The sequence below is a fragment of the Megalops cyprinoides genome, chromosome 4, assembly GCF_013368585.1.
Source record: "Megalops cyprinoides isolate fMegCyp1 chromosome 4, fMegCyp1.pri, whole genome shotgun sequence".
In the NCBI taxonomy this organism is placed as follows: domain Eukaryota; kingdom Metazoa; phylum Chordata; class Actinopteri; order Elopiformes; family Megalopidae; genus Megalops; species Megalops cyprinoides.
Window position 1 is genome coordinate 18,781,224 of NC_050586.1, and position 22,347 is coordinate 18,803,570.

General features: G+C 43.4%; 1 protein-coding gene across 9 annotated transcripts in view; it reads left to right on the plus strand.

Annotated features, from left to right (window-relative positions):
• fbrsl1 (fibrosin-like 1) overlaps positions 1 to 22,347 on the plus strand; it is a 252,908-nt gene that overhangs the window by 2,286 nt on the left and 228,275 nt on the right. The window lies entirely within an intron of this gene.

Consider the following 22,347-nt stretch of genomic DNA (forward strand, 5'->3'; position numbering starts at 1 on the left):
TGCAGTTCAGTTTGTTTGTCTTTCCAGTGAAGCTTTTAAGGAGCGACTAGAGCTGTTCTCCGAAAAATGAGGAGTACTTTACCTTATGATTGTATTTTACCATTTACACCTAACTGGAACTTGAAAATAATTGTACATTTTCTGGAAGAAATCAATTATTTCAGAATGTATCTTGGAAAGATCGGTATGCTGGATGTACCACACACACAAAGGAGATGTCATTAACAAGGTTGCTTTGTAACTTCTCGCTGTGTCCTACAGCATTAATTCTCCTGGCCTTTTTGTTATGCACTAGCCTAAATGTATTTTAAATAAAAAAAGACATCAGAAATGCCAAGGAACTTGCTGTTGTTACAGAAAAAAAGTCATTCGTAATTTCCCGAAATATGATGGGGAAACAAATGGTGACACAGATGATCTGACACACAACATGATGGCACGACTCAGATCTTGATAAACGAATGATTTCTCAGTAATGACATCAACCGAAAACAAACCAACCACAATTTCCCCTCCAAAGCTGAGACGCAGGCAGTTTCATTTTGTGTGAAAACAGGCATGAATCTTGTCCCCCCTGAATCACTGAGTTGTGACAAGTGTAGTATATGGGATAGCAGTGTGTTGTATTGGGTAAGGGACTTGTGCCCAGAAAGTTGCAGGTTCAGATCCCTGTTGCTGTGCCCTTGTGCAGGGTAATTATCCAAAACTACTTAAGTAACTATCCAGATGTTATAAGTGGAGAATGCAAAAATGTAAACTATGTAACTGAACCTTGCTTGGGGTGAATGCTAAGGAGGTAGGCACTGATAATACAGACAAACTAATTGCAAATCTTAGTAACTGCTGTGTTCAGTCATATCCATTATTTATTTTGAATTCATTGTTAAAGGAACTGTAGGGAAATCCTACAGTATGTCCCACAGAGAGGCCAAAACCCCCAGCCAAAACATGATTACAGTTACCATTACTACCATAATTGAATTTGTGGTTTTATTGAGTGGATTGCAGTAAACAGCACTGAAGAATCCAGTTTGCAGGCCTTACGTGAATGGCTTTTTTGTAAGGTCGGCATGGAAGAAGCTGTTCGTGAGCTCTGGTATTTATACCAGAAAAGAAGCACATTATCACCTAGCAGGACTGGAGAGCTAATTGGATATCAATTATGCAAATGCTACAGCACCATAAGCCATTGTTCAAATAACTGTCTCTCATCGCACTCTTATAATCCCTGTGACGTCAACAGGGTGCCTTCAGCTCTGTGAAATTCAGTGCCAGTTGGTGCAACTTTTACTATGGTGTGGCAACTCAGAATAATTAAATTGTCCACAATTACATAGAATATTTACACATTGATTTTAAATCAGCTCTTGAGAAATCCTTGTTGCCCATACATGCAAAAGCACAAATGTTTATGCAAGAGAATGTTCCCTTTGGGCCTCTTTGTTCATTTATCAGTGAAGCATACCTTCCACACAGTGGAAAATCAGAGTATTATAATCAAGGCCAAATGGTTGTCTATACTGCAAATTGGATTTGATGAAGTACTATGTCCTGTTAGAATTATGCTGTATGCAGACGGTCCAGCGACTTCCGTATACATCTAATGTAGTGCTATGGTTTGCCAAAAGGGCAGCCATTGCATTGTGTGAATTTTGATTCTTGTTTGTTTCTTTGCAATTGTAACACTGGAAAGAGGCTTACCCGCGTAACTCAAGCAGAAAAACAGAACATGGCTGCATCGTTATTGGGGCTTGCTGCTGTGATCGCTATGCAGGTGATGTGGAAGCACTGATGCTGGTTTTGGCAGAACCTGTAAAAGTCTATTTAGGAAATTATATAATGCTGCTAAGCCTTCCAACAGGCCCTGGGGAAAATGAACTATTGCACATTGATAAGAAAATGTTACAATTATCCACCTTCCATAATAGAAATGAGATGTCTGATTTCTTCATCTTTGTACTAAATTGGAGTAGCAAATCCTTTTGCTAATCCAGAAAAGCTGATCCTTATTTTCAATTCTGCTTAGGCTTCAGTTGTCAGATTTTGTGTGGTTTGCATTAATGGAAAACTGTAGTATTTTCCTAACTGCCATTCATTTATGTTGGGTAATTTTGTCAAATTTTGATCTGTCGTTATCTCCTCAGATGATGTCCTGCTATGCTCTAGTTTATTTCCTTAAAGTTTGTATACAGGAATATCCAATCATTTATAAACATAGGCATTGCTTCAATGTAGCAGAAAGTGATTTCCTGTCAGTGTTGGTTCATCTCGAAGGTAGCACTAACCTGTGTCAGCTTTACTCTGTTAGTATATAATGATGGTTCTCAAGTGTTTGCATTGCCTTGATTTTAGCTCATAAAACTGTGAAAAGAGTCCACTAGATATTAATGCCTGTCCTTTATGAGTGGAAAAATCACAAGCCGTTATTTCATGTCTCTGTGCCGCTTAGAGCATCTTGGATTCCATGATAAATAATCCACCATTTACTGTGCTTAACACACCAGCCCCCAAGGAAGGTGATTTCTGTCTCGCACGTTTAAAAAAACCTCCAAGGGCCTTGTCCTTTTCTGTGGGTTTACACTCAGTGACAGAGAGCATCCTTTCAGTAGGGACCTGGCAGTGTCATAACGCCGCACTGAAAATGGCCAACCTATTGACAAATGATCTAAATATATCCTCCCAAGGAACAGTTTGTCCCACCCTGGGGGGGTTGCAGGCGAGGGTCATGTGATCTCTGTATGCTGTCCCCTATTGAACTCTGCCAGTGTGACAGAGAGTAACGAGCATTCAAGTCACCTGCATCATCGCTGTGGTGACGGCCCGAACGATGCTACCCGCGTTGTTTTCTTCCTGGGTGATTCTGTGCAATGGGTGAGCAGTACAATTGTCAAGTCATAAGCTGTTGTCTGAAAGCCTAAAGAAGATTTAGTGTAATTTTTGAAGTTGTATGTTTGTTTGCTGTCTCTTTATCTCCTAATTGTGGGCTTGCCAAATCTGTAGCTATTCATTCTTCATATTATTAACAGAGGGATGCTATATATTGTCAGAAAGGTAGAGCAGGAATTACTGAGTGTTAATTCCCCCATATTTCCCCATGAAACCACTTTTTCCCCTTTGCGTTTTATTGTCAGTTTGTAATAATATGGCATTTAGCAGTGGGTAAGTGAAGCATAGAAAGAAAGACTAATATTGGTATTGAGGCCTTCAAAAGACTTGCATTAAAAATAATGAAATATAAGAAGCTTGGACTGTTAAGAGCCTCTCTAAGTGATGAGGACATGCATGTTTTTCTTTCTAAATGGGGATTTCAGCTAAGCAGAGAGCAGATACTGAAAGGCCTACTTGTTCTTGTATTCTGACTGACGTCAACATTTCTGAAGCTGAAGTAGTTCTGTTGGTTTTGCCTGGATGCGCAAAGCAATTTTTTTTTTTTTACCCAGGCCCTTCAAGTCTGCCTGACACAGGTTAAAAGCTGCTCTGCAGTTGGGCAGGCTTCTGTGAAATCCCACCCTAAAGCATTGCCTTTAGCCAGACTAACTGCCCAAAAAAATTTATGGCGTTGTATCTCTGACAATGGAGCAATGCCATGGAGTTGATGCCGAGAGAAGAGTATTTCAGCAAAACGTTCGGCAGAATGCAGGACCAGCTCAGTCAGGCTATTATCTATAAAAAGAAGGGGGGAAATGGTACAGGTCCTGCTCCACCTGACACACACACCCAGAGACACACACACACACACACACTCACACACACACACACTCACACACACACACACACACTCACACTCACACTCACACTCTCACTCTCACTCTCGCTCACTCACTCGCTCACTCACTCACTCACTCACTCACTCGCTCACACACACGCACACACACAGGCATACATGTATAGACTGGTTAACAGTTTGAAAGAGATTGATCTTTGTAATACCCAGTGCTAATTGGTCTCTGGGTCAGAGATTAGCATGTGATCTAGGATGTTACCTTCTATTTAAACTTCAGTGGGTCAAACAGTTTTTGCAAGAATACACAGATTTCACCCATGAACAAACTCACAGTGGATGCTGCTGAAAAAATAATGAGGTTGAAGTTAGTGGTGTGTATTATGTGATGGGATAAATAGGGATGGAATGGCATCTGCATGTTGAGAGTCAACCACCATTCAGTGTTTTCACCATTGAGGAGAGTCTGTCTTTTCAGACTGGCAGTGCCTTTTTTCAGCTTGCACATGTTCAGTCAAAAGTCTCACAACATGTTTACTTTATAAGTCAATCTAGCTGTGGAATCAATTGGTCTAACAGTTGTTGACAAGTTTCTTGGTGCAAATGCTGGATATGAGCATTAGCTCTAAAGGGAATTGTCTTTATGGTCAAAGTGATACTTGCCATAATTGCTGAGAGCTCTGTTCCCAGTATGAAATTGATACTGAAATGGCCACTGTCTGTAGCAGCCCCATTTTTCTCTTGTTAAATGTGGAATGCAGAAGTGGGTGTGTTGTCTGAGCAGAGCTGATGATTCTTGAAACCCTCTTCAGCTGAGATAGCGGTTTCTGTCAAATATTAGCCTTTAAGTAAAGGAAGCCAAATAAGGACTTGAGCTGTTGTTTCAGTTTCCAGTGTTTGGCTTTTGGCAGCCATCTATTGGCCAGCTGCCAAGATCATAGCCCCTAGACCGATTTGTTGTTGCTGGGTGTGTACTGGGAAGCCACACAGTGTTTTGTTATTGTCTTATAATATGTCAGACTTCATGCAACCTCTCATTTAACACTGACAGACATAACAATGACGTGGTATGGCATCGTTAAGATGAATTTCAATAAATGGCATTGTGGTGAGAAGGGAGCCGAGAGACCGGCATGGCTTGGGGGAACTTGTCACAAAAGTGGCACATTTAGTGCTCAGGGACCTACTGATGGATGACCGTGAAAGCACTTGGGATCCCTCAAATAACTTGTGCTTGTAACTGTACTAGTGTCCCGGGGGGGAATCCGGCAAAGTGGAGGAGAGCCCCTGGGGGACAGCAAGCCTCAGCAAGGGGAGCGAACAATGTAGGGATGTAGTGATTTTTCGCGCTGGGGCCGCGTACTGCTCACCACCTGTCATTGCCTTGCCTCGTTACCAAACCCGTCTATGTCCAAGGCTTCGTCCCCCTCGCAAGATGTTTGCAAAATGTTTATTTTTAGTGACTTGACTCTGAGCTTTTCTTCTTGCAGCACATCAGAGGTCACATTTCTGCCTCAAACCTCTAGTGTGGTAAAGCAAGCCAGTGTTATCACTGTTATTTTTCTCCATGCTGTCGGTTGGTTCAGGAGGTTTTCTGTTGTGTTGCCCCTGCTTTGTTGATGTGGAGCAGATGACAATGTAGTGGGGTTTGTTAGGCAGAGCAGCTCACTGTTGTTGAGGTGGAGCCCAGAGACAAGGGAAAGCAGCAGAAAACCCCCACTAAAGAAGAGGGACCGAGACTTCCCTGAATGAGAATTGTCTGGGTGATTAAGCAGGCTGCTTCCAGGAAAGCTCTGTCCTAGCTTGTTAGTAACCCACATTTCAATAACTGAATTACTGTATTCTGATTTGTGCCCTTGTCTGTGATTCTTATCAGGCTGTGTTGTCTTGTGGAACAAGTTTGTGCTGCTTCCGGTGTGTGTTTACAAACTGTTTTTGCAGAATGCAGACTGAAATGTCAGCTCTCTCATTTGTCTTTGCAAGTTGTTCCAGAAAAATGCTGTAGAACCATGTGGAAGGTCCCATAATAATGTGTGAGAAATGTATGTTGCATGGAATTTCAAACCTGTTCAACGGGTCCAACAGTCTTTCACATCAAGTTCCTTAAACACGTGTTCCACCACATGTGAGATTTGCATGCATGTTAGAACTCCAATAATGTAATTATGCTGTTTGGGATGCATACCTGTACCACTTAAAAACTGCATTGTCATGAAATCTTTCTCAATGATCCCCTGCACACCACTTTGAGCGAAGTGACACATTTTCCTTTGGCCTAGATTCAGTTTTATCACAAGCACAGTGTTGCTAACCTTGAATAATGAATTTGAACCGACATTCTGAAACAATTTAACAATTTTATTAATTGCAGCCCCTGGTAAACTTGTGTGTGTACAGTTAAGTGCAGAGGAAACAGAACACTTTGCATGATGCAATCAAGTATACTCGTGGATAAAGGGCAGAGCTCTTTGCATATTGAGTCTGCGCCGTGGTACGATCACGTCAGTCTCAACTGTAACATAGCACTCATTTATGAGAGTGCTGTCTTCCCTCTAGGAATCTGTTTGCTCTCTGTATCAGCCATGTAAAATTTTTTGCAAGACCAAAAGCCTTGTAAAAGTTGTGTATTTAAGCTCTGCTCAGATATTAAACAAATTCTTTCTGCAATTGCAATGTTTACTACAGAGGCAACGTAATTTGTGTCTTTCATTGCAGAAATACATAGCCCATCCCATATTTGTTTTTATTGTGTTTCTAAGAAGGAGTTCAGCTCAGTCCTATAAAGGACTTCAGTCTATTAAGGATTTTGGATAATTGATGTAATATTGTTATTTTATATAAGAGGGAGGTGCTATTGTCAGATGCAATTCGGTGTGTAGACACTCCCCCCCTTCCCAGGTGAAGGAATGTTTTCTCTTTGAAGCCAATCATGACTAGACGCAAAGAGAATATTAATACTTGTTACAGCTGCTATTAGCCTTGATACCTGATGCCAGACAGTACAAAGTGTACAAGGTTCTTGTATTTGTTTTAATAAGTACATCATACACTAGTGTTTTAGCCTGTTCTCTCTCCTGTCGCTTTCATTATGAATAATTAAATTCATTCCACCACAGGTCCCTTGTCACAGGTGCCAGAAAACCCCGCATCCAAGGTGCCATGAGATAAAACTAAATATTGTATAAGCCTGCACACAATGGAATTTCACTCAGCATCTGTAGACCTTTAGTTGTGTTTTTTTCCCTTTTTTATTTCCTCCAGCGATACACGAATTCTGTCTTTTGAACTGTTAATACCCTGAATTAGTGTGTGTGAACGGAAGGACTCCAGCTTTTGGCACAGTAAAGCAAATCCTGGTGGCAGACTGTTCCCGCTTCCTGCTTAATTGCTTCCTGACAGCACAAAACCGTGTTTGCAGTACATAAACCCCCTTATTTTCACTATCAGCTCCAGGTGTTGGTGAAACAATTCCCCTGCTGGATAATCATATTTCCGATCCAGTTTGCCAAACCGGTGAAAGCAGTCCACAATCCACTTCGCACACAGTGAGGTTTATTTTTTGCATTTTTTTTTTAACCCCCCCGTTAGTTTTATTCATTAGTTTTATAACAGGGTGGGTCAACACATAGACAAGGAGCTGCAAGTGCTGACAGGTTGCATTGAGAGAGAGGGGAAGGGAGAGAGATGACTGGTCTCCCAACGCAATTCAGGGGTGCACTGGAACAGCAGAGTGACAAACGCACGCTTGTCTTTACGGCCAGGCCAAGCCTTCTTAAACAGGCTGTGCCCCACAGAAGCCATCATGGGAAGTGACACGGGATGGAGAAAAAAAGCAGCTTTGCGCCCCATGTGCTTTGCAGGGAACTTCAGTGTTACCATCCATATGGTCACAGCTATTCAGTGCAGGCAACAGTTTATGATTTGAGCCTGCCAACCTGTTTTATATTTAATATATATATTTTTTGTTTTTCTTTAGCACAATTTTAACAACATCCTGATATTGTTAATACTCATTATGTCTAAGCAGCACATCCTTTTTTTGCCTGCCTCTGCAGCGGAAGGAACTACTGAGGTTAAGAAAAGATCAAGTGGTTTGCACCGTATCACCTCTCGCTTTGCGATAAGGTAACAGGTGACCTCAATTAACTGGAAAGCTACACTGAAAACGGGCAGCTGGCTTGCACAGAATGCGAGCGAAGGATATGTAGTCTGTTTTTGTCTGTGACAAATACAAGTGTATGGGTATTTTTGACTTGCTGTACAGGAGAGCTTGCTTTCTTTTCTCTGTCTCATGAGTGGTATGTGGCGATAACTTGACAAATACAGATACAAAACCTCCGGTGTTTAACAAACTGCAGTCTGACTGTGTGGTGTGAATAAAATGCAGATTGAGGAGTGCTGCTTCTGCAGTGTGATTCCCTCCAGTGCTGTTAATCATGAGGTATTTACCTGATGCTTTATCCCATGCAGTGCGAGTATGAATGCAGGAACATGTGGGGACCTATTTGGGACCATGAAAGTGGATTGGAATGAACAGAATTAAGGGAACACCTTACACCGAGGCTACTGCCTCCATTTCAGCAAGCCTTGCAAGAAACAACCTGACTATCCAGTTGTGTATTGGTTTGGTAACTAGATACAAGCCAGGAATCTGTGCCAGACAAAGAGAAAGTGAGCTACTGTGTGTTTGGGGCCCACTGGCAAAACAGAGTCTATTGTTCACAGCAAAATGCACAATGGTTTTTCTGTTAAAATGCTGCAGCCTTAACTGTTCCCTAGGAAAAAGAAGGAGGGGGTGGGAGGGGACAAGACAGAGGAAAAGGAAATATATTGTCACAATGGACAGTAATTGTTGTTTTCAAACGTGAAGCTGCGGGGAAAACCCGTTCCCACAGTAACTGTCCTTACCTCGCCACGGTCCGCCTGGGTTTAGCTTGGCTCGAGCTTCTATCGCTACAATTAGATTACACGACTGGGCTGGAAGCTGCAGCCCTGAGCTCCATCTTATCTGCGGCGGCACATTCCGGCATGTGGTGGGGAATGGCTGTTGCTCTCGCTGCCAAGCCTCAGGCCACGGGACACAAACAAACTTTCCCCTCTGGGCCCACAGGATCAGGGAGAAAATAACAGTCTTGCAGCAGAGATCCGTGCGCATAGCACCAGCGTCTGCCCCTTGAAATGCTGTCATGTTATCAACACAACTTCAGCCAAAAACAAAGAGGATGGGGGTTGGTTGGGTGGAGGGGGTGCACCAATATAGACAATCTCAGCAGCATCCACAGCCCCCGCCACCCTTCTCTTAAAAGCCAAGTCGCAAAATTTCATTTTGAAGCAAACCTGTAATTTCAGCGAGAAGTCCGGACAGACAATATGAAGACAGTCTGCTGGCCCAGGGTGATCCCAAGATGTTTTTCCCTGCCTGTTGTTCCTTTGATCTCATCTATGGGACAAATCCAGAAAGGTGGTTTGCCATGCAAAGGATTTTTTGATTTGATTTAGTTTGCCCATGGCTTAGGGAATGTTATAACATTTGTTTTGTTCTAAACCTTTTCCTAAAACAATGTTTGTCAAGATAGGTGTTCATGGTTCCCCCGATTGCTGGCTGTCCCTATTCAGACAGTGTCCGTTTTGTCTCTCAGCATAGGTGCCTGAGCTCTTTTCTGCTCTGGAGTCTTCAGGGGGAGCTTGGAAATCTTCAGTCTACTCCTTCCTGTTAAATTAACGTAGATTGATTGAATGTATAACGTAAATACAGTTTATAAGATGAAGTTGTTATGGGTAATATTCTGTTCTGGAACATTCCCTGACTTTCTAATGCTGCTCTGTCCGAAATGCATTATCTAGCTCAAAGTCAGGTAGAAGTCTTTATAGGGAATGTTACAATATACACTGTTCTTTTTGTCACTTGTGTTTTGAGTTGTTGTTTAGCAATGTATTGTTTCTGCACCATGGCAAAGTGATAAAGTTGTGCCTGTTGTACAGTTATTTTATTATTCATAATTCTCTTCTTGTCTTAGAATCTGAAATGTAGACAGTGGTGTGCCATCCTTTGGTTGGTTTTAAGAAGACTATTTGTAAGACTCAAGGTGGCATTTTTCATGCAGAGAAAGCAAGTTTCTCTCTCTTTTTTGTCAAAGCAGAAGCGTGTCTCTTTTTCCTGAAATTTTCAATGGCATCCAGACACAGTAACAAAACTGCACAACATTTGCAAACAAAGTCACAATGGCTTTTTTTTGCTTGGTATATGCTGTTGTGCTTGATTGATTTAGATTGATTGATTGCATTTGACTTATTCTGTAGTTTTCATCACTACCTACAGTTGATTCTTGTATCAGTAATTTTTGTAATCAGAGTTCATCTGTTGCATAATGCAGTAGATCGAGTGATGATCTACTTCACAAACTGAATTATGAATGTAGTTCGCCTTTAAGGAGTCATTTATTTTAGGCTGAACTGGCTTGGAATGCATAATGCAGCCATTCAGCCTCTCTGAAGCCTTGCAAATGTAAAATCAACAAGACCTAAGCCCTAAGCAGGTGCAACTTTCTTCCATTTGGGCCCTTCCTTATTTCTTTACTGTTTATGCATACGTGTGTGTGTGTGTGTGTGTGTGTGTGTGTGTGTGTGTGTGTGTGTGTGTGTGTGTGGGACTGTGTGTGTGTGTGTGTAGGGGGGATGAATGGAGGAAGGGAGGCTGTTAAAATGAACATCAGCCCATGTGTTGCTAAAAAAACAGCTTTCTAGACCACTCTGTGTAACATACTGTACAGTACCTTGAAGAGCTGAGGAAGGAAATTGAATGTGACACAGAGTTTTCAAAGCCAGTTTTCTGCCAATAACCAGCACAAAATGGATACCCTTTCGCATTGGCTTCAGTTGGTGATCAGGTTTTCCAGTCAATTCAAGATTCAAAAAAACCCTGAAAAAGAAAAAAGTTGGCCCTTTACATTTTTGTCTGGTAGGCAATATGCCATCTCTTGTGTAATGATTTGTGTGCAGATTGTACGTGCACCATTATTAACAAGAAATAGCAGGATGGCCCAAGGGATTGTGGAAGTTGTTTTTGTCCCTCTGCTGCTGAAGGGGGCCTAGGTCACCCTCAGTCGCAGGCTGCCAGAAGATGACCTTCCCTCTAACATCAGGTCGTGCTTTTCGCCTGTCTGAGCGTAATCTGTATTCAGAAGGAAATGGGAGCGAGTCCATGGTTGTGAGCTCAGCCTTGTAATACCACGTCTGCGTGTGGGGAAGATAAACAGACGAGCAGAGAGGGGAACAGACACCGCAGCGAGTCGCCTTTGGAGAAATGCAGATTGAGAATCAAGGACAAAGTGGGTGCTGAACGGGCAGGGGAGCTCCGAACGGTTTGCGTGGCCAGCGCAAAAATTACATGAAGCCTGTGCCGGGCCCCCCTCCCCCAAACAGCCTTAACAAAACAACCCTCAACAAAAATTACTCGGGTAATGCTGACTGACCGAATGCTTGCCCACCGCTGCTCTGGACAGAGGCTTTTATGACGGTCAGTTTGATGGTTGGTGGTTTTTTTTGCTTGTGTTGTACTCTGACTCACTTGTAAGTCGCTTTGGATAAAATGACTGCCCAATAAATAAATGTAAATGTAGATGTATTCATGATGAGGAGCCTGCGAATGGGCGCCTCCACGGCACAGGTCCCCCCACTGCCAGCACCAATGATTCCGCAGGTGCAAAAGAGGAGCAGCGAACTGGGTTAATCACCTGACAGCGGCGTGTCTTTCCTGCGCCTGGCACCGCCGTCACCGCAGCTGCCCTGTGTGATTGTGGCATCTGTTTATGCCAGAGTGTCAGCCGCAGTAATAAGCCTGCACTCCGGAGTCCCACGGCGGGGATGCAGAGCGCGGCAAGGCTGTCATAAGAGAGAAAGGATTAACTGGAGCAGGTACGCCTTGCCCCCACAACGCATGCGTATACTCAGATTAAAGGCCGTTAGCATCCTCAGAAACTCTGCCAAGTGTGCAGAGATTGGGGGAAGGTGCGTATTGTACAGCTAACCATGGCGTGCTCTGGAGTAAACCGGTGAAGCAAGTGGTGCCTCTATGGGAGGCCGGGATGTCGCCTCAGTGTGGGATCGAGAGTCGGAATTTGGTATTGTCGGTGCTGCTGCAAAGTTTGCCTTTGGCACCATGCTCTCCTTTCATTCCAGTTTACAGCTGGGACTTTCCACAGTCGTTTAACTACACTGACGCTCAAACATTTTGATATTTCTGTGGCCCAACCTTAAGGGGACAGAGGAGCGCCTTGGCTCTCATGTCCTCACTCGAAAACCGTCCCTCACAGTCCACTCTCCCCCTCAACGGCTTTGTCAAGGTCAGCAGCAGCCAGCGAGCAGCACTTAAAAAGAAAGTGGCGCAAGGTCAATAGTTTAACCTCCCGGCTTATAAATAATGTGACTCAGCGCTTGACAGGAATGTGTCTCGGTTCCATCTGCGTCTTTACATCATCATGGATAAAATAGCTTGAATATTTCCTTAACCACAGTCTCCCACAGTGGCGCACTGTAGCAATACATTAGTAGGTTACACAGGTGGTGGTTTTCACTGGTGACAGCTTTCTTTACTGACCTTAATTGCTGTTGTACCTTTTTTTCCTTAGTGTGCTTTGTTATGGGAATTATTTGTCTTATAAAACAGTGTTTCTAATCTGATGTAATCCCTTGTTTTGCCTTCAGCGCTTGTGACAGTGGAACATTGCTAAGCTTGCTGATTTCAGTGGTTCAGTAAAATGCCTTTTTGCCATATTGCTCTTAAAAACATATGCTTTTAGATAAATTGGATTACGCTGCTGTTAAATCTGCCCAAGATCAGTAGGGCAAGTACTTTTTACAAATTTGAAACCTGTTTAACATTGAACAAGAACACCTATAGGCATTACTTTACGTCAACAGTAATTTTTATATTATTTTTCAGAATGTGTGAATTGTGTGCATGTAGTGGCACGGTATGCGTAGTGTGTCAAAGTATGTTTGAGGCATGAAGAGTATAGATAGTGACTTGCTGTTAGATACCAACCTTTTTTCTACAGCAGATCAGAAAATCAGATGGTTAACTTTGCTGTGTGGACGTGTGTGTGCGTTTTTGGATAGTTGGCCTCCCCGCGTGCCCTTATGAAAGTTGTCGGCCGTTATCCACGGGGAACTAGGGCTCAGGAACGCTGGGCTGGCATTGCGAAAGTGCTCGGGTCATGTGGGTGGAATGAAAGGCCGGAGGATGAGATTTCCTGTGTTTGCCCATGCAGCTCGGGGTGAGCGCGAGAGTTAAGTGTTGGGTTACAGCTCAAGTGCTCAGCAACAGCACGTCCATCAGCAGCCAGCACCGGTGCTGGTATCCAACCAGGGATTACCGCTCAGCCGGCCCGCACCACCGATGTAGCGTGGGGCTACGACCCCCTGGCGATGCGGCCAAGTCCTGCGCGATGTGCCTGCTCTAGTCAGATAGCCTTCGTGTGTTCATTTTCTTCTTTAGAGGTCCCCATTTAAGATAAGGCAGAGGGAATGCCTGTGTGAAATGAATTACACCATGTATAGATGTCACAAAGATAAGGTATGAAAAAGGCTTTTGTTTGTGCACAAATGGAGTGGTGTGATTAAAATGGCAAATTAAGTTTATGGTATTTCTCTGCATTTCCGTCTGTCACTCTATATTAGGCTGAGCAGCAAAATGACAGCTGAAGAATCGGCTGGTCGTCTACAAAACGGTGCTTTGGTTGTGCTCCACTTTTCAAGAGGAGCCTGTTTTCATTCTCTTTTAAATGTGTTTTTGCACCGGGAAATTCTGACCTGAGCTGTTTTAGGAAGATGTCCAATGCTTGATTAGGAAACACTTTTCCTGCTTGGAAAATGTTGAACCTGTTTAGAATATTTATCACTATTGTCTCAGTTGTCTCAACAAGTTAAAAATAGAATTTCACTGATCCCACTTTTCTCAAGGGACCTTTTTCCCTCTTCTGAGTGAATGTGGGGGGTAACTAATACTGTAAATGGAAGTCAGTACCAAAGATACTCAGAGTATTTTGGCAGTAGATTACAGTGTAATCAGCTCTATGAAACACTTATGGAAAATGACTCCAGAAAAAGAGAAAAGAGTCTAAAACATAAGCATGTATTGTACATTTACCAATTTACATTTACCCAGCACAGAGGCTGGTGGATCAGAGATATGTTGGCTGCTCCAATCACAGTGTTCATGTATTGATTGGCAGCAGTACTATCAATTACAGACTCGCTAGAGCAGGCTGTTACAACAAGCGTTTTGCACGTAGGATATATAGGGTATTATGAATGCCACATTTTTTTCAGATGAAAATAGCTGATGTTGTGTTTTCTGGAGGACGGGAGGCAGTAGTTTGCTGGGTTTTCTACAATGGTGAGACATAATATTGTAAAGGTAGGCTACCACTGCAAGACAATGAGAGGGGAAACTGTTATTTAAAGAAGAAAAAGTAGTTTTCAGTTTTTATTGTTATTTCTGTTTCTTTATGTTTTATTTTTGGTTGCCAAGATGGGCAACTGGGCAACCATTAAAGTCAAACCCTGGTAATCCCTTTATGCTCTTTTCCAAAATCATTTGGAAATAAGGATATATTTCACATTTTTTAATTGCATGATTATGACTAAATGTGCTGTATAACAGTAATTTTCTTGAGGTGCTCTCTCTTTTTTTGGGAAGCTTTCATTTCCATCATGCAGTGTGATCCAAGTGTTAACCTGCCCTACGTGTGAAAATTCCTCCCAGATTGTGTCTCTGTATGTAGATATGAGCTTTATGTATGCATCAGCACCATGCATAGCAGGATCGAGATGCGTAGACTGGAACAGTGTGACAGTTTGCCGGGCTGACAGAGTGTGTTGCTACTTTCATAATTAAACATCTGTTTTTCTGACACCAGACAAGTAGGTAATGAGGGAACAAGTCAAGGTGGCGAGTGAAAGCTGTGGGGTGTTTTCAAGCCATTTAGTGGAAAAAAAGAAGATACTGCAAACATTATTCACACCTTTGTTGCGAATTATGATGGACTGTTTTGTCTCTGCACTTACAGTTTGTTTATATAATGCAGAACAAACATACATAAAGCTTTGTTATTTTCCTATTGGGAGGAATTTTGTTTTTCAAAACATACTTGTACATTGAAAAACACACGCTATGGAAAAAACTAGTATGAAGCTGTATTGTAGAATAATGGAAGATGTGAAAGCATGTTGTTTTCATGATCTGTGAGCAACGGTTCTTTGTTGAAGAGGGCTAAGCTTGTCACAGTCCCACAAAGGGAAAGGGGTGTTCTTTTGAGTCATGACCTAAGTGGGAACATAGCCTGCCTCATTTGGGAGAGGAGTGTGGTTGTTCACTACTCCTCTGGGCCTACCTGTGCATCACACGGCACCTCTGAATTCAAAACTGTGCCACCCTTTTATTTCATCGGCCAAAACCGCCTGTCTCTGAACTCGCTGGATTTAGCGAAGTGGCCCAGCGTTACTTAACAAGGCCTGGTGTTCCAACACTGCTGCAAGGCCGACCCCATCCTCACTCTTCACGTCTTGCGTGATAATTGAACTCCCGGATTCAGAGGACAGGCTTTCATTAATATTCAGTCCTGTCTTAGTCATTTGCTGGATATGCTGTCAAAATGTTATGAGCACTGGGATTCTGCTGAGGGAAACCCTGAGCAGACGTTTAACTCTAAACACCAGATGAGCGCAGTCGTATGTAACTGGAGACACTGGGGCCTCAGTATACATAAACACAAATTCCAGGCTTATGCCCAAGTGTTCACTGCATGGATTTTCTTATTTAAAAGGTCATATTTCTGTTGTTATTTCATATTTCATTTTTCAAACCAATTATTAATTTTTGTAAATAAAATAAATGTAATTTTTTTAATGTTATTGGTTATTAATTATTTGCTTAGCTGATGCCACAGCATAAAGTTACCCTTGAAGGCCTGATATTTTACCGTTGCTGTTCAGGCTAAATATACGTATATTACAACTGCACTGGCTGACCTTGGACCTTAACCTGCAATCTCCTGATTATAAGACAAGTGTCCTGACTGTAAATCCTCACTGTTGTCAAGTATCCTACACTGGAAGTGTTTAGCACTTTTGCCAAGATGTAATAGCTTATGAGGTGTTAGCATACCACTTTCTCTCAATATGGCACAGTCCTCTAAGGTCAGATGCTGTCTCCCTTCTATCCCATTTTCTCCCTTCTCTTTCAAAGGCATTGAAAACCTGTTCTTTGTACCACTGGAACTTGGTTCCCATATGTAGTTCCCAAATGACTGTTACCGGCCGCCGTTCTCCAGCGGGAGAACTGTATCCATAAACACGTCCTTCCTGTGCAATTATCACGTTTTCTGTTTTTCGCATTTGCACACTTTACTGCTCAAGCATGTGTTCGAGTATGAGTTTTACCCTGTTTAATGTGTTAGGGCAGGGGGTGGGGGGGGGGGGCACGGGGGCACGGGGGCATTGCGTACTTCTCACCTCTCAGCAGCCAAAACATGCCGTTAAACTTGTAGCAGCAACCCGAGGCTTCATTTGGCCACACGTGTTTGTTTGGACGTGGATGAATGGGTCACCGAGCGGTCGGTATTGTTAGCGGCATCCCCAGAGGGCTGGTTCAAGCAGGAGTGCATTGGTAAACGTGAGGTTCGTCCTGCCGCCTTGCCTCCAGCTACCCAGTCAGACAGAGGAAGGCTGAGCCCTTTGTTCAGGAAATGACAACCACAGCAAGGGGAAAGTGATGCTTTGCCTGATAAGGAGAGGTGCTTAGAACTCTTTGACAGACCTGTACAGTGTAATGTGAAGTTATTTGGGAAAAACAAAATCCATTAAGTTACGCTATTTATCTGATAAACAATGTAGATTGTCTATAGATGAAATTTTTGTTTGGTGTCTTGCTGAAGCGAGTGTCAATACAAATCTGTTTGAGATTCAAACATGCAACCTGAGCTATAATCACTTGGTATTGTTGTGTAATTGCAACTCTTACCAAAAGTACTGGCAAAGAACTGTTTTTTGTGACTTCTTTTATGAGTAAATGCACTAATTAATGATATTAATTCAAAAACCATTGTTGAAAATTGAAGCATTAGAACAGAGGTATCAACAGCCTAATGAATGGTCTGGCTGGTGCTCATCACTTTGATATAGTGGTGTAGTTATTAACGAGCTGGACTTGAGGCTAGAAGGGAAGAGGTCCAAATCCCCGGCGGAACACTGCTCTCGGGCACAGTACTTAACCTGGATTGTTTAAATAGATAGTGGGCTAAACGGATAATATATTAAACTTAAGTCACGAAGGTCCTCCCAGGGCAAGGGTGTCGGCCAAACAAATAAATAACATAATAACTTCCTCTTTTCTTTTCCTGTGTGGCAATAGACCTTAATCTTAGTGAGTGATCATGTGTGCACCAATCAGTTTCACAGCCTTTTCTTAGTAGCTCTCTTTCCTTCCCATCCTGCATCGCCCACTTCCAGAGCGGACAAGACCACACAAGCATGTGAGCCTGGATTCGAAGGGGAAAATGATGTATATCTCACACGTTATTAGCTGCTTGGTCGGTAATTCACAATGTAAATGTATGAGTAAAAGATGGAGCCGCTTCTATCATCCCGATGAGCCGCCTGCATGTAGCACAATTTATCATGCTGCGAGGGAGAAGATGAATGCTGTCAGGCGGGGGTTGGTGGGGTGGTAGGTGGGGGGGATTAAACTCCAACAGTGGCCGGGGTCATTAGAGATCCTTCTGACGTTATTAAGTCCATTACCACCTGGAGGTCTCAGCAGAGCTCAGGATGGGCTTCTCTTTCCTGTGCTCAGACTGGGTGATCAAATTTGTGAAGCATTTAATGGACTTTGGTGTCTTATCTCACCCCAGATACGGTAAGGCCCCACTTATCTCAGTGGAGGGCTTGAATTGCATGCAAGCCAACTGCACCCGCATGGGTGGCAGCAGATGTTAGAATTAGTTTTTGTTCCTTACGGAGTTACGCATCTGTCCTCAGTTACCCTTTGCGGTGGAAACTTAGATCAGAACTACAACCCACAGACACAGACATCATTTCTAGTGTGAAGATCTGCAATAATGTTGGCCCTTACCGCTGTCACGTTTTGAATCCAGCCAGGCTACAAACTGGTTCCAGAGCCATGCATCTTATGTATGTTTTCTTCAAAGATGCAAGTCAAAATGAACGCACCATGTGCCAGACTTCTGCCCGGTGGTTTCCAGTCATCTGGGTAACAACAGTCTTGCCAGTGAGCTGTGAGGCTGTTCGCTATCCTCTGCTACCTCCCTCTTGCACATCCAATGGCGTCGCCCGTTGCAGTGCTGGGGGATGGGCCTTTACTCAGACGACCGAGGTGCCCTTTCTTCCCCTGGCCCACTGTAGCCTTGCTTCAGGGCCTGTGTGCACCTCCCTTTCCCAGCTTCTGCCCCCCCCCCCCCCCCCCCCCGGGTGAGGGGCGGGTGGGCTGCGCTTCAGAGAAAAGAGGCGGGAATCCGTGTCTTTAGCACGGTGCTCCACCGCTCTGCTGCCTGCCCCGGAGCACAGCATCTGCCGAATGGCTGGAACGGAGCGCCGCGCGCGGGAGGCACTAGGAGGATAATTAAAAGCACTGGCTTCCAGCTCATTTCCCGCCTCCCATGGCTGAGCAACATGCGACTCGCTGGCGCTAAGCGAAAGCCATAGCCATCAGGGGGGTTTCAGAATGGCTCAGCAGAATACGGGCTGCGGATCTAAAGAAGGAAGGCGCACATTTTCTCAGCTCTCGTTTTGTAAAAGTGAATTTCCTCTTTTTTTTTTCTCCACCCCCCCATGTTGGAATTTTAATGAGCAACGATTAATGTTGGACCATTCATCAAAACGTGTATGATTTATTATGAGTTATAATTAGAACAAGCTGTTGGAGCAGCACTTTTTGGAGCTGTGAGTACCGGCTGGAGGTCTGATCTCAAAGCCTAACATGGTCTTTAAAGGGCAGTGGAGACCCCATTGAACTCCATGCCACTCGGTCAACCGAGACAGATTTCTTCTGTTGTTACTCAGTAGGTCCCTTGACTGCTTCAGAGGACTGTGAAAGCACTCTGTTTGAAATAGGCAGTCTCATTACAGAAAATGTCTTGCATTCACCAGAAACTGCTGGTACCTTATGAAGACAAACGCTGGAGCTATGAAGCATTTCCCCTTGTTTGAAAACATTATGTATTTCTTTTTTTCAAGGGCTTCATGCAACATTTCCTCTGCCTCAGTGAGATCTCTTCATGCTTCAAAATGCCACATTTTGCACCACCGCATTTGAAAATTCATTTTCTAACAGTGCACTCATTCATGTTGCTTCCTAAAAACTCTTGAGGCAGTACATGAGACATTGTGACGTGAGAAGGGGACTCAATGTGCCTAGCTGATCAATCACCAGAATACAAATCTAGTGATTTTACCAAGTAAACTGTGGGATCCACTCAAATTTTTTGTTGTTAAAAGGTAAAGGTAAGGAACAACTTATTTATTTCCTTCTTCTCATTATGTGAATGTGGTCTGCTCCCGCCTGAGCATCTTAATTTCAGTGTCTCAGGCTTCTCAGGGCAGGAAATTCAGTTGAGCTTGGACACAATACTAGGCAGAGCAGTTACCCATGCCCCCTGGGGTATGTTCTGCCCACTCGAGGCAGCTAGACCTCAGGTTCGGGTAACAAAGAACCTCCTCCGAAGGGACCCACTGGGAGCCGTCAGGGATGGGGGCTTAAGTAGTGAGATGGAGCGCGGTGGAAGCCTCAGTGCTGCCCAGACAGATTGGAAGCTAATCTCACAGCAGAAACTGCTCCAGTAATGCTGATGAAAAGCCCAGACGGGTGGCGGCAGCTGCCGAGTATTAGTGCACATCCTCATGTTGTCACTTTTCTGCTTTTCAGTATTTCTTTCTGAACCTCACGCTAATCTGTCAGGGTGAGGCAGAGTATCTGCAGCCATGCTCTTCAGCAGTACGTCACATATGAGTCATGTACTTATTTCTTGATTTTGTTAGTTTTTTTATTATTTGAATAGAGCATTTCAATTACATGCTTGGTACTGTGTTGCAGCAACCAAAGCCCTCTGAATGACTTGTTCTGCTCATGGGTTGTGAACCTGCTCCGCTTGGTGCCTGCCGTAGCTGCAGGACTCCAGCCTGGCCTTTTGTCAGACGCTGGTCATGTGAACACCGCCCTGAAGGAAAGGCAGCTGGCCTTTTACTGCCACATCATGTGCAAGTCACAAAGGCAGCAGAGTGACGGTTAAAAAGGGAAAGCAATAATCAATTTTGCAGAGCTGGTCAAAGAGGGGCTTTGAAGGCCCTCTTTTATTAGCTGGGCTTGATTGGCTGGAAGGGAGTGGCTTTTGTCCTTTTAAGGAAATACAGTATGGGCTGTTGTCAGGGAAAATGTGTCTAGTATATGCTAACAAGAATAGAAAAAAACTTTGAACCTCGTTGGGATCATTATTTCCAAACAGGCCACTAAACACTGCTGTTTTTTAAGCCAGCACCTTACTGAGTTCTACACAGTGTAAGTGTGATATTATGATGTGAAACATATTTTACTAACCCTGGCTGCCTGAGACAGAGAGAGAGAGAGAAAGAGAGAGAGTTGTTACTGGAAACGCCATCAGCCCCTTGACACATACCGCATTTACCACAATCACTGGAAACGGTCTAGCTGATGTTAGCACAGATGCTTGCTGGAGTAGAAACGAAACAGTACCCAAAACCTTTCGAGCCATCTGTTACCTACAAGTACTTGCGGCTGTTACAATCGGCCATTGTTTGAAAACACGAAGGAGTCACAGTGATTTGCACAGTGTTTTTAAAGGCTTTTGTGTAGCTCAGCACATCAGTACAGCTGAGAGGGTTTTTCCCCATCCATAGAGGAGTGGATTGTGGGGAAGAGGTGGGGGCTTAAGGGGGGGGGGGGTGTCTTTTCTTCTGGCTCAAACTACTGTATGTTCAGTGGGAGAGCCTGCTGGCTGGAACTGGATGAGAAACTTAAATCTGAAAGACAGGTGCACCTTTGGAATTGGAGGGTACGTTTCTAGTACTTCCCAAGATCTTTGTTCATACAAAAGCGACATTGTACTTTTGCAGCACTCACAAGAATACACCACAAGGTCTACAGCCACCTACAGCTCCTGCCTGCCACAGCCATTTAGGCCTGACTCTGAAAGAAAAACGCGCATACCCCGTCTTTAAAACACAGACTGGATAGTTGTATTGAATTGGCATATCATCAAGCTCTGGTTTACGATTTATTTTCTTCATTCTGGGTTGATATGTTGCTTGAATTCCATTTATAGCTCCTGGCCTATGGAGCTAGACAGCCAGTAGCTTTATGCATGGTGCCAAATGTAATATTTACTTGGCATTCCAAATCTATAAATATGCACCTTTCAGACAGGGCTGCTATGAAGCTTTGCTGCTTACTCTAGTAAATAAACAGACTACAATATTAATGTATCCAACGCAGCTCACTATTACAAGGGCTGGAAGTCTTTACAGATGTAGGTTCCCTTCAGTGTTCCCAGGTTCAGTGCTGTTGTATCATTACTAATGAACAAGGATCTCTTTGCACAGACCACTAGTATCATAGAGCATGTTTTGTAGATACACAAAGCCTATTTATCCTATTCATATTCCTTTATGCATTGGTCCATATATCATTGAGTGACTGTAAGAGATTTGTGAGCTTGCACGATACCCACTACTGAAAGCTGCACAGAGAGCATTCCATAATTGGATCATAACAGAATTATTTGGCTGGGCATCAGGTCGAATTCAGAGTGAGATATTACTACAGCTTATGTAGGATCTCATTTTAATGGGAAAAACACTTTACCAAGGTCATTGGAAATGAATATAGATTCATGCTTCTCTGCAGACCTAGACAGGAGTGCTTGTTTTTTGTTTGATCTTTGAATTTCACAGCCTCATTATCCAGACTACCCACTCTGTAATAACTCCCCATCACATTAATTTCTCTCGGTTTCTCTAATGCATGCTAAATGCATCTAGGCAAGCGTCCTCGTGTTTTTCTTTTCTTTTTTACCTGAGCTTTGATTTAGATTAAAAACTATAAAATGTGTGTGTTTATTCATGAGTTTGAATGCAGAACATCATGCATTGCTGTGTGTTCTTTTTCTCACTTGAAGCCTTGTGGCTCAGTTTCCATGAACAGGCTTAACACTGTGTAAGCGCAGTTCCCAAGGTTCCAGTGTCACAACCCCTCATTTAAGCACAGTCATCACCATTGTAAATCGGTGCTTTTTTTCCTGATTTAAAATGGAAAAATGAAATTTGGATGTGAGGTTAGTACACAGTGTGGAGCCACTGCATGATAAGCCTCAAGCTGTCAGTTAATCACTGCGATTATATCTGCTTGGCCTTTGGTGTTCGGACACAGGAATCTGTCAAGGAGTAAGCCAAGCTCACGACGGTGTCAAAATCCCACAGGTGTGCTCTCCCATGGTCACCCTACCTCCCTCTCAGTCATGATTAGGACATCGGAGTGGCTCTTGCCTTTCCTTAAATGGATTCTTCGCTAAGCCCTGCCTCCCTTAGTTACTGTTGCT